Raw genomic sequence first — 12416 nt, 5'->3', positions numbered from 1 at the left:
AGGAAGGTGGCCATGATGTCGCATTTTGGTTATTTTACGGGACAACCAAAATAAATACAGGTTTTCGAGAGTAGGGAAGGAAACAGTTAACAATTCTAGTTTTCTTGAAAAGCAGAGGTAACTTGTGGAGGTTGTGGATATGTGAACATTCAATTGCCATTTCAGTCACATCGTTATCTCCGCTGCATTTAAACACACCTGGTATCCTCACTTCACTGGAAATCTGTTTACGCGAGAGAGCTTTACTACTGTAGCTTGAGGAAATCATAAAAGTGCCCAAATAAGTCATTTTACCACACTTTCTCCTGCTTGGATTCTCATTTCTACTGGACTGGCAGGGATTGAGCCGTAGTGCACTGCTCACACCTCTACAATTCAGTCAATTCACAGGAAATAATGAGCTTCAGAGCAAACTGTGGATTCGTGTGGGGTTGTTCCGAGGCCCCTGGATTTGTGTAGCCATAATAATCAGAGTTACAGACCCGTAAGGATTTGGAACCCCCTCAAGGTACCCTGAGGGTGCCTGGACCCTCTGCCCTGGGACATAGGGTTAACAACACAGCCCAGGTCACATACATGTGCTTGTTTGTGACTCATAGAAGTGAAAAAGCAAATACAAAAAATACAAAATACAAGAGCAGTAAGGGTTAGAATGAGAGCCAGATCAGACTTCCAAGGAAGAAGATGCCCACCGGGGCCTGTCTGCTCACCGGACCTCCGTGTGGGCGTTGGCATCAATTATTAATACAAAGGAACCAATGATCATGGTAATAATGGCTGAAACCTGATGGCTGTTTTCTCAGTGGCGTCTGGTCTGTCTGCTGCAGGGAGCTCATCAGCCAGAATCTCCTCGGGTCGCCGTGGGTCACTGAGGGGGGTCTTACATGTCTTGCCTTTGATCCCAATTCCGGTTGTGATAGCGTTCCACAAGGCACTCTGGGATTTTGAGCCTGCAATGTAACAACACCAACAAAAACACAAACAAGGCTGCTCAGTGTGTTTTCTATATACTACAGTGCCAAAATGATTTTCACTGATGTGGCACTGTTCCATTCCTCATTCAACATAAAGTGGTGCATTTCATCTGCAACTGCACTGATCCTCAGACCGAGTCAGCACGATGAGCCTTTGTGATGCTGCCATCGTGTGGGTGTATTGTGTCAATACTGACTTATCAGTTTATTTCACTTTGAACAGTGACATGATGATTTACTTTCATTTTAGGAATTAAAACAACTAACTGCATACTTACGCGCAAAACTGGGCAGTGGCTTGGCTGAGCTCTCATCATCATCCTCATTTGCCACTAGACAGAGAAGAATAGAGCAGAGAGACAAGCAGTATTAAAGCTTCCTGTTATGTATGAACATGGTTGTGGTTTAGGATCAAAAGGTGGAGGTAATGACACTTGACAGTATAGAGCACCGAAGTCTGACGTAATTTACGCATCCTACCTGGGTCACGTTTTTTTACCCCCCATTCTGAATTCCCATAGACGTGTTAAATATCGCGGCATATAAGAACTGTGTTCCAAAAATAAACAAATGAGCCGGCGGCTTGACTCATATGGATATGAAGCATCAACTGACAGTGAGAAATCGCTAATGTTACCGCCGCCCAATTAATTACATTTTTGCCAGAAACAGACTGTATCAAATATGAGTGACTGACTATCGTAAACGATACAGAGCCACCTCCCTGACAATAGACCCGGGGCGATTTGTTTATTTTTGGACCACACTTCTTATATGAGACGATTCTTCTAAGATCACCCAATGTTATTTTCTATAGAGGAAAACTTCCGTGACCCCGGGGATGAGCGATTGACGTCAGGACTTTGGTACTCTATTAAGAAAGAAAGAAAGAAAGAATGAAAGAAAGAAAGACGCAAGCTTACTTAGAAGTTTTGTCAACTAAAAGTGGATTAAAGTATTCATTAAAATAGGTATTTGGTTACTTTGTAGCAAAAAAAGGTTGTAATTAGACTCACTCTCTCTCTATATATATATTATTGTTTTTAAATCAAACTGTTTTGTTATAAGTACATCCACACACAATGTGAATATTACCCAACGATTAAGCGATGGAATTTTTGTATCATGAATGATACAGCATGACTTTATGACACCTGAATTTGATCAAGGGATCAATAAAGGTTTATTTTAAATTATTACACCTCATATAACGTTAAACAATTTCAAACTGACAACCAAAACAACAGTACATTTTCCAACTCACGTTGCAACTTGCATTCTGTTTCCTGGATACCAATTCACCAACAGTTCTTATGGTGAGAAAAGAAGCCCTTGGTTGTGTCCAAGGTCTTTGGCTTGTCTCCTAGCAACATTTATTTGTCTGGATTTCTTTATCGCCACTTTTCCAAAGCGCTTTACAAGGTGCGCTGCACTCCACCATTCACACACTGACGGCGGAGGAAACCATGAAGGCGTTTGGATGAAACCATCTAGGCAAGCCATGACAAACATCTACAGGGCAACACAAACTAATACTGACACCATACAAACTGGGGGTTAGGATGGTGGTAATTCCAGGAAGACACATGAGCATTTAACAAGGGCAAGCCAGAGTCCAAACGGGCAATGAGGTACCAGCACTTAGGACTCACGCTCCAATGAGACTGATTGGCAAAGTGCTGCACTGAGTGAAGCCCGGGCTCAGAGAGTAATCGATTACATGACACTTTTCAGGTTACCATGACAACTGCGATGCTTCTGAGCAGAGTGGAGGTGCTGTGGGTTTAGAGGTATGATAACTGTAATGGGATTCATCAACAGACCCCGTCTTTTCCAGAGCGTTACTGACATTCAGATGGAGTTTGGCAGTATTTCACAGCACAGCGTGATCGTCACACATTATAACGGTTCAAACATAAACTGGCAGGACGAACACCTGCCGCTGCACATCAATAGACTTACATCATCAGCCTAGGAGCATCAGACCACTGATCAAGAGAATATGCTAAGGCTTTGATGCTTTGGTATTGCAATTTGCAAACGGTTATATATATTTTTTCCTTTCCAGTGCATATCTGTCTGATACTGCAGGTCAGTGGTAGGTAATGTTAATGTTTTTGGTATTGAACAATGGAACATAATTATGAATTACATTCTTATTTCTGTTTAGCTTTTAGGCTTCGTCAACAAAAGTTGTACAACTTAAATATACAAAGAAATGACTGACAAACTGACATATCTATTATCTTTATAATTATGTACAAGGTCACAATGTGTCACATTCCAACGCATCTTGTAGATCGGCCATTTCCAATATTTTTTCAAAATGTTTTAAAATGAGGGCGGTCGGGTGGGGCAGTGGTAAAGTAGCTGCCCACCACCACGGCGGCTGTGGGTCCAAATCCACTGTGGTGCATCCGGCTTTGTCGAGCATTTACTGTACACGAACACAATCGGCCCGTGTTCAGGGGAGGGAAGCCAGAACGGGGAAGGTGATATTTGGCACTGCAAGTAATCCTACGGGCTGGGGCAGCACCTGTCAGCAGGGAGTGTTGAGCGGGAGGAGTAGGATGAAGGGCTCTACGTCCTCCCGGTGGGGTCTCCTCACTGGCAGGTGAGACAGTAGGATAAGACAGCAGTGACAACACAGAAATGTGTGTGGGGAGGAATTCATTGGCATAACGACTAAATTGGGGAGAATGTATGTATGAATGAATGTATGTATTTTTCAACATGAAAATGATTATGAAGATTATGGCAATTATGCAAACATAATTGTGATTATCTCAAATGCAATCAGGCGATAAAGTAATAATTGTGACAGGCCTAGTAGTGGTGGGGAACGGGGCACCCAGGTGGCCCGCCAAATCAAATTCATAGGTTTGTTGGCATTCCTATTTTCGGCATCGTATGAACGTGTCAATACTTTCAGCGAGCGGCTCGTCGTACGACGGAAGTATTAATTACACCAGAGGCAGCTACGACTTGCTGATGAAGAATCACTTTCATTTGATTCAAGGACCCACCACGACCACTAGTCAGCATCTCCATATCCTGCGGAGAAGCATCAAATGACTCATATTTTAATCGACGTCTCGCTCTCCCATGGCTTCCTCTCTCCAAGGGGACGACACAAACGAATCAAGCGGCACACAAGTTCATCATGACTCTGTGGTTGTTACGACCGGTGGTTCTCAAAGTGGGGTCCGGGGGCCCCCAGGCCCAGGGGTCCTTGAGGGGGTTCCAGGGGTCCCCCAGCAAAATGAACGTGTTGTGAGCTTGTAGATCTGCTCTTCCCAAAAAATCTAGAAAAGGTTTGTAAATTTTTTTATATTTTTGAAACATTTTAACAACACAAATCTTGTATATGGGGATCCCTGGCACAAAATATATTTTTATTTGGGGGTCCTTGACATGAAAAGGACCAGTGGTCAAGGCGATGCAGCGAAGCCCTGGTAGTGATGTCACCTGGGAGCAGCTGTAGACTAAGCTCCCCTTGTTTCCATGGTGTAGGGGCAGTGCAGAGAAACTGACGCCAACTTGGGCAGAACAGTAGAACGTGCAGCAAGGCTGTGATATGTGATATGTGTAATAATGACTCCACTGTGTCAGCAGCACCAGACCGCGGCGCCATGGACATTAACCACTAAGCCCTATTTTATATTTAGTCACAAATATAAGATAAAAGACATAAAATAAAAGTCATGTTATGCCACGAAAATAGCCATTCTACAAGCTCAGAGCGCGATGTGACGCGTTGTGATATCGTTGAATGGCTATTTTTGAAAATAATTATAACGATTCATTAAATGTTCTCTCTCTCATTTTTTTTACATTTTCACCTCTAATGACATAACATGTCATAAGAGGGACGCCGGGTCGAAAGTGGCTAATGAACCTTGCTTCCATTCTTTCTCTGCTCTTTTATCGCTCTCTCACACACACACGCGTGCGCATGCATGCATGCACGCATGCACGCACGCACGCTACGTGTGTTTTAATTGGTGGTTGTCTCCATTCGTTGCTGTCCTAACGTCCATTGTTATAACAATACTGTACTGGTTGTTTTTATTTGCTTTCCTCCTAACATCATTGTCATCACAATACTATCCTATAATACAATCCGCAAATCTGCCCATGCGCGGACGTAATTTGTTTGTCAAAAACTGCGCACTGCGCACTGCGCATGCGTGGACGTGCCTCTGCACTTTGCAAGGGATCATCTTTCACCGTGTGAGACACACACACACACACATGTCTTTGCGAAATCCCGAAGTGGAGTTTTGCAAGGGATCATCTTTCACCGTGCGAGACACACACACACACACATGTCTTTGCGAAATCCCGAAGTGGAGTTTTGGTCATTGGAATGGTGATGCACGTCACCCGTTTGTGAAGTGGGTATTTTCAAACCCTGGACTGGATTTAGGGGAGCGTCAGAGTGTTTGTGTTGGAGTGCCTCAGTGCGGCTGCAGAGTTCATGTGGCTGCGATGTTTCGTGGGGGTCCAAAAGGGTCTGCGATGTTTTGCGGGGGTCCCAACACTCCCAGGGGGTCCGCGGACCCCCAGGGGGTCCCCCATGTATTTTTTTTTTTCAAAAATAAATAAATAAAACTTTTTTTTAAAACTTTGTTTCTGGAAATTTTTATCCCATGACGCTTTTGTGGGTCTTTGCGAAATCCCGAAGTGGAGTTTTGGTCATTGGAACGGTGATGCACGTCACCCCTGTGAAGTGGGTATTTTAAAACCCTGGAGTGGATTTAGGGGAGCGTCAGTGCGGCTGAAGAGTTCATGTGCAACCTCTTGCATGCGTGGCTGTGGCTTTACAGTTTTCCATTTTCCTTCGCCGTGTCTGTAGGTCTCCAGGGACCCCCAAGGGTCTCCAGGGAACCCCCAAGGGTCTCGCGGGAGTCTACGCGCATTTGCCTTACTTTTCACCACAGCGTTGCCATGTCTGAAAATCATAAGCGACTTTGCCCTACTTTCACACAATACTCTCTCACACTGTGAGGTGGCTGTAAGGTGGATCTGCGATGCGAAGTGGACGACGCGTCACGCTAGACGTTGATAAATGTGGCGGAGCCTCACCCCGCGAGTTTTTCGACATGAAGAATCGGAATACGGCCGAGAAGAGGAACTTCTCCGAAATGTGAGGTACCCCAACAATCATCTCCGTGGATTCACACACAGCTACACAGACATAACACATAACCTATCATATGGGTGGAATGGCACATGCTATTTGCATACACAGGGCACAGACCGATACCTGACACAGACACACCCAATAACAAAATATAACACAAATAAAACAAAAATATGACAACAGTCGTAACGGCGCAAGTCCAGTCAACTATAAAGTGTCATAATGATATAGTCCGAAAAATACGGTCCAGGGAAGAAAAAAAGAAGATGTGTCAAGAATGGACAGTAGTTAATTAAAGCCATCAGTAAAGATATATCCTTAAATGAAAACCTAAACGAAATTAATCAGGAAGGAAATAGGTAGGTCCCGTAGGTCTACGTTGTTGAATGACACCAATCACATCGTCACGATTGGAATACGTTTTGGTTTTAATTTAACCCCAGAGCAGTGAGCACTGGAGACACGCAGTCGCACACTGCTATTTTGTCAAATAAAGGAGTACTGCGCCCCCCGTGGCCGCGACACCACATTTATGAGAGCTAGCCTGGGGCTGTCATCATAATAATAACATTTATGGAGTGAATGAATGCCTAAACATTAATCGATGAAGGCTGGTGTGTGGTGGGATGGTTACCTATTCCTGATCTCCCGCTGATGTCCCGTGGCCAAAACCCACAATGAAGATCACTTGCACTGGACACAGGTATGGCATTCAAGTGTTGGGTTTTTATCCTTAACCGAGGTTGCACAACAACTCCAGAAGGACGTAGCCATACTGTAGGCAAGTTGGGAGACTTCACTCTCCATGAAAAGATCCCAGCACAGCATCCCGAAAATCCTGTCCATCCTATCCATGTCTTAACAGAGCCAGATTTGCAATGAACTATATCTGAACAACTTTTAAAACACTTGTTTAAATGGGTGAAGATTAAGCTCGTAACATTGTAAATATGTTATAGTTTTTAATTGCTCGTATTTAATTGCTTGTTGTACACTTAGAAATATCCAACCAATTTCATAACAGGTAGCCTATGCCTTTACAAAACATATTATTTTCAAAAAAATATTATTCATTAGTTTGGTATACATTTTTGGAGTGGATACAGTACATGTGTCCAGATGCCTGTCAGATTGTCAGACCATGCTGCACCGCAAGTCTAAGATGTAAAACATTAAGTAGCTCATTCAAGCTCGTGTTTGCGTACACGAGCTGAGGAGCTGATGTGAAATTTGAGTGCACCGTACACTCAACTGACGATAGAATGATAAATCCCGAAAGTTATGGTGATCTTGGCGTGCGCCCGTTTTTCAGTCTGAGCAAGTTTGATCCGGTTTGTTTTTCTTCAGTTCTCGTACTCCTTTCCTAGTCCTGATGTTGTACTGCCCTTCGCAATTGAATTTCCCCTGTGGCATCAAAAAAGGTCTATCTATATTTATATCTGTCTATCTGTCTATCTGTCTATCTGTCTATCTCTATCTGACACACTGAACCTCTCCACTCTCTCTGACACTCTCACAACAAACACATACACACGAAAGCATACACACTGCCTGCGATTCAACACACTGAGCCTCTCCCCTATCTCTCACTCTCTCTCCCCCACGTGCTCGGTGCCTCTCACCTATGGTGATGTTGAAGCCATCAATGCTGAAGGTGGCACTCCGACCTTTCTTAAACCGCTGCTTCCTGGAGTGCGCTTCCATTGCTTCTGTGCCGTACACTGTATGCCTTTCTTTTAGTCTGTTTTTTTTTCTCTCTCTCTCTCTCTCTCTCTCTCACTCTGTTTCAGCTTGCTGTGAAGCTTCGGCTGAGAACTCTCCTTGCGGAGAGATAACAAAAATGTAGTATCCCTCTGGATTCTTGTTTGCGCAGGAGGTGAGCCGTTATGAGACTGATTCTTGTGACAGGGCTATGAGCGATAGGATTTCCTCCAAACACGCCTTCTTCTCACTTCCCTTTTAGTATCCAACCCCCCCACCTATTCTTGCCATACACCTTTCATCACTCTCTCCTTTTCTCTCACACCTTAAGTAGCTCATTCAAGGAGCTAACAGCACTTGAATCATTCTCTCTCTCATTTTTTTTTCTTTATCTCTCTCTCTCTCTCTCTCTCCCCCCCCCTCTCTCAGCCTGCTGTTGAAATCCTCAAATACCCAAGAGGTGTGTCTGTGCTGTGGTGATGGCGGGTGCGGAGGTGGGGGTGCTTTTACGTGGTAGTCTTAGTGAACGTGACTTCTGAAGCAGTCAAGCATTTATGGTGGAAGCTATTAGAGAACCCAGGGGTTAGCTAACTATATATGTGTGCTTGCATCTCCCATACAAAGACACATACTAGTATTTTTGTATTTCACACAAATACGCATGCACGCACGCACGTCTGTCTGTCTACCTGTCTGTCTACCTGTCTGTCTGTCCTTTACATATCTTGTGAACCGCTTAATCTGGTCTATTTCTGAGGACCCTAGGAAGTGCAGTGTCTAGTTTCAAGTCGATCGAATGAGTGGTTCTCCAGAACCGTCCCACTCCATACAGGCACTCCTCCCAAACATGCCTGCCCCAAAGTGGCACTGTAAAGGTACCCACATAACGATGGGCAAAACACTAAAATGGCATGTCACACATGGAACCACTGTGGGAAAGATAGAGATACTGTGTGGAGAGACAGAGAGACATACACACACACAGAGTGAGAGAGAAATATGATGAAGGAGATTATGTGCAGAGGGGGTCGCATTGACAGCCCTAAATGGTCGTTAAATCGATGCCAGAAGCTTTGCATTTCAGTGGAATATTTACCCATTGCTATTTTGGCTTGGAAAGACGAATGCAGCACACTGACACTGTTCATATTGATGCTTTCAAGCAGCGGTTGAGCTCACATTTCAGAAACTGTTGTGGTTCCACGTTTTAATGACCAGTTTGACTGAAAGAAATACTCTTATTGTAATCTAATAGTTTCATACTGTCCCTGAATCCATTGCCATTGTGTCCCATTTAATAGATACCGTATCAACAAAGGAATCTTTGTTTTACCATGTAGGTGTGGTGTTGTTGCTCACCAAATACATTCTGCAAACAGGTGTTGTTAGAAAGACTGCGCCCTCTCTCTCTCTCTCTCTCCCCCCCTCTCCCCCCCCCCCCTTTCTGCCCGAGAGACCGTTCCGCCCCTCGCGAGACTACAGCGAGCCCGGCTAGTAAGACTGGCCCTCATCTCGCGAGAACTAAAGAACAAAGAGCTGAACGTCCGAAGCAAGAGACGCTCCGTCTGTAAAGATAACGTTTGCACTATTTAGACATATTAAGTCTAGTTTACATGTCTGCTACACACCAGAGTGCCTGTGTGCGTGTATGATAAACAAAACACACACAACCCTGCTGTGTACTATCACCTGTTCACTAAGGAAAATAAATGGACCTCGCTCTCCACCATTGTCATCTGTGTCTAATAAATGCACAAGGGCGAACACAACCCACCTAACCAGTAACCAGACTAACCACACAGTGGTTCAAGGGGTCCTTCCCAACAATGTGGTCCTTCGAAACCGGAGAGGTGTTTACCCTTGAGACAATGGAGGAGAGAATCAGCAAGGCCCAGGGCGAAGATGTACGCCCCAGACGTCTGACAAGATTGCCAAGCCACCTAGAAGAGTATCAGCTGAGCTACAGAAAACAACCGCAGTATACAGCCCCCACTCCATCATCTAACCGTCACCAAGCTGATGAAGACCACCGGAACGACGAGGGAGCAGCCGAGACGACTCCCCTCAGCCTCCCAGATCCATCCACATGGACCCAGAAAGACAGCTGGGAAAGGGGGAATCCACCGGAGAGTCATGAGCTATCTGATAATTGTGAAGATGATGACGAAGAGGAGGAGTACTGCTCCCCGACGTGGCCACCAGAGAGAGAAGAGGAGGTGACAGAGGAAGACGGTATGAGGGACTACATTGAATCAGTGATGTGTGAACTCCACCAGATGTGGGAAGTACTGTCTGTGAGCCCCAATGTAGCTAAAGCATCCAGTATTACACCCCTTCCGCGGCCCATGCACCCCCTACTTAATAGCCAGTCAGATCAGGCACGTGCCCGAACATCCTACTGGCTGCAGCAGCCCAGCAGACTCCAGCCGGTCCGCCAACCAGCCCTCTCAACAGGCCACCGGCACCCAGCAAAGCCAGTACACCAGCCCACGCGCTCAGAACCGGGCCACCAGCACGCACTGAGGCCAAACCATCAGCCTGCGTACTATGCACCTGACCCTCACCAACCAGCTCTCCCCCCGAGCCGCCAGTATCCAGTGGGCCGAGGACATCATTTGGCGTATCCCCCACCAGACCCCCATCGAGCTCGTCAACCAGCCCCGCCCATGAGTCACCAGTACCCAGCGAGGCCAGAATACCAGACCGCGTACCCCTCACCAGACCCCCATGCAGCTCGCCAAACAGCTCTGCCCCCAAGCTACCAGTACCCAGCGAGGCCAGAACAACAGCCCATGTACTCCTCACCAGACACCCATCCAGCTCGCCAACCAGCTCTCCCCCCAAGCTACCACTACCCAACAAGGCCAGAACACCAGTCCGTGTACCCCTACCCATACCCTCACCCAGCCCGCCAACCAACCCTGCCCCTGAGTCGCCAGTATCCGGCATGGCCAGAACACCAGCCTGTGTACTCCCCACCAGACAATACAGTGGAGCAGCAATACAGGGGGCCACGACCGACCATCCCCGACTTCATAAACAGAGACCCGAGTGAGTTTGCCCGCCTCAAATTATCACTCGAAAACCTCCTGCCATCCAACGCCACTCAGCTGTTCAAGTATCAAGTCCTAGTTGACCACCTCAAGCTCGAAGAGGCCCGCCTGGTGGCAGACGCCTACCTGAACTCCCACACGCCATACTCCGACACCATGGTGGCGCTGAACGAGAAGTTTGGACAGCCCCATCAATTAGCACTACGGAAGATAGCCAGCGTCCTGGAGGCAGCCGACATCCGGCGAGGCGACGGGGCGGCCTTTGAGAAGTTCGCACTTCAAGTGCAGTCGCTGGTAGGCATGCTAACAACCCTAGGCCCAGAGGGAGACACAGAACTGAAATGCGGCTCACACGTTGCACGGCTCCTCAACAAGCTGCCACCAGAGATGAGGTCCGACTTCCGCCGCACAATGCTCCGTGGTCCAGGAGCCACCTACACCCTGTGGGAGTTCTCTGAGTGGTTGAAGTACGAGTCCTGGTGCCACGACTTCGACATGCAGCCCCCTAGTAATGATCCGAAACAGCGGTTACCCCAGAAAACGGGCAGATATGCCACAGTTTTGCACGGCGCCGAAGACGGAGCTGAGCGAGAAGTTGCGACCCCACCTGAAGAGAAAGGGAAAGCCAAGGCCTACTGTCCGTTCTGTGAGAACTCTGAGCACTTCCTTAGCCAGTGTAGTGACCTGAAGAGACTCACAAAGGACCAGATTACAGAATGGATCCGGACTAAGAAGAAGTGCTGGCGCTGTGGCAGATCACACCAAGCCGCCCAGTGCGATCTCAAGAAGCCATGTGGCCTGTGCAAAGGCAAACACCTTCAGGTCCTGCACGAAGTGAACGCTAGGACTCAGAGAGAGACAGTCAGAGAGGAAAACTGCCTGGCAAACACCACTACTGAGGTGCTCTACCTCGACAAGCCAGTAGACTGCAAACGAGTCCTACTCAAAGTGGTCAGAGTCATACTGCGCCACGGAGACCGTTCCCTCGACACATATGCCCTGCTCGACGACGGGTCAGAACGCACAATGCTTCTCCCTGCTGCAATCGAAAGGCTCGGCCTCGACGGAACACCTGAAGACCTGGCACTGCGAACCATCAGGCAAGACGTGCAGACACTGAAAGGGGCATCCGTCTCACTGTCCGTATCCCCAGCCTCACAGCCAAAGCAACGCTTCCGCATTGAAGGAGCCTTCACCTCAAGCCGCCTGGGGCTAGCCGAACAGTCATACCCCGTGTCTAGCCTTAAGAAGAAGTATAGACACCTAGCCAGTCTGCCGATTCAACCGTTCGAAAGGGTCAAGCCCCTCATCTTGATCGGGGCTGACCAACCCCACCTAATTACACCCACCGAGCCAGTGAGGCTGGGGCCCCCGGGTGGGCCAGCAGCTGTCCACACAAGACTGGGATGGACCCTGCAGGGTCCCACTAGAATACTGGAAGCCAACCTTCAACCACAGCAATGTCTGCTGACCATAGCGGAACCCCAGACCACTGAGCTCATGAGAAATGTGGAGAAACTCTGGCAGGTGGACACTTTACCA

The sequence above is a fragment of the Gymnoscopelus braueri genome (genome assembly GCF_963280865.1).
Source record: "Gymnoscopelus braueri genome assembly, chromosome: 10".
NCBI lineage: Eukaryota > Metazoa > Chordata > Actinopteri > Myctophiformes > Myctophidae > Gymnoscopelus > Gymnoscopelus braueri.
Note: the sequence above shows the minus strand (reverse complement) of the source record.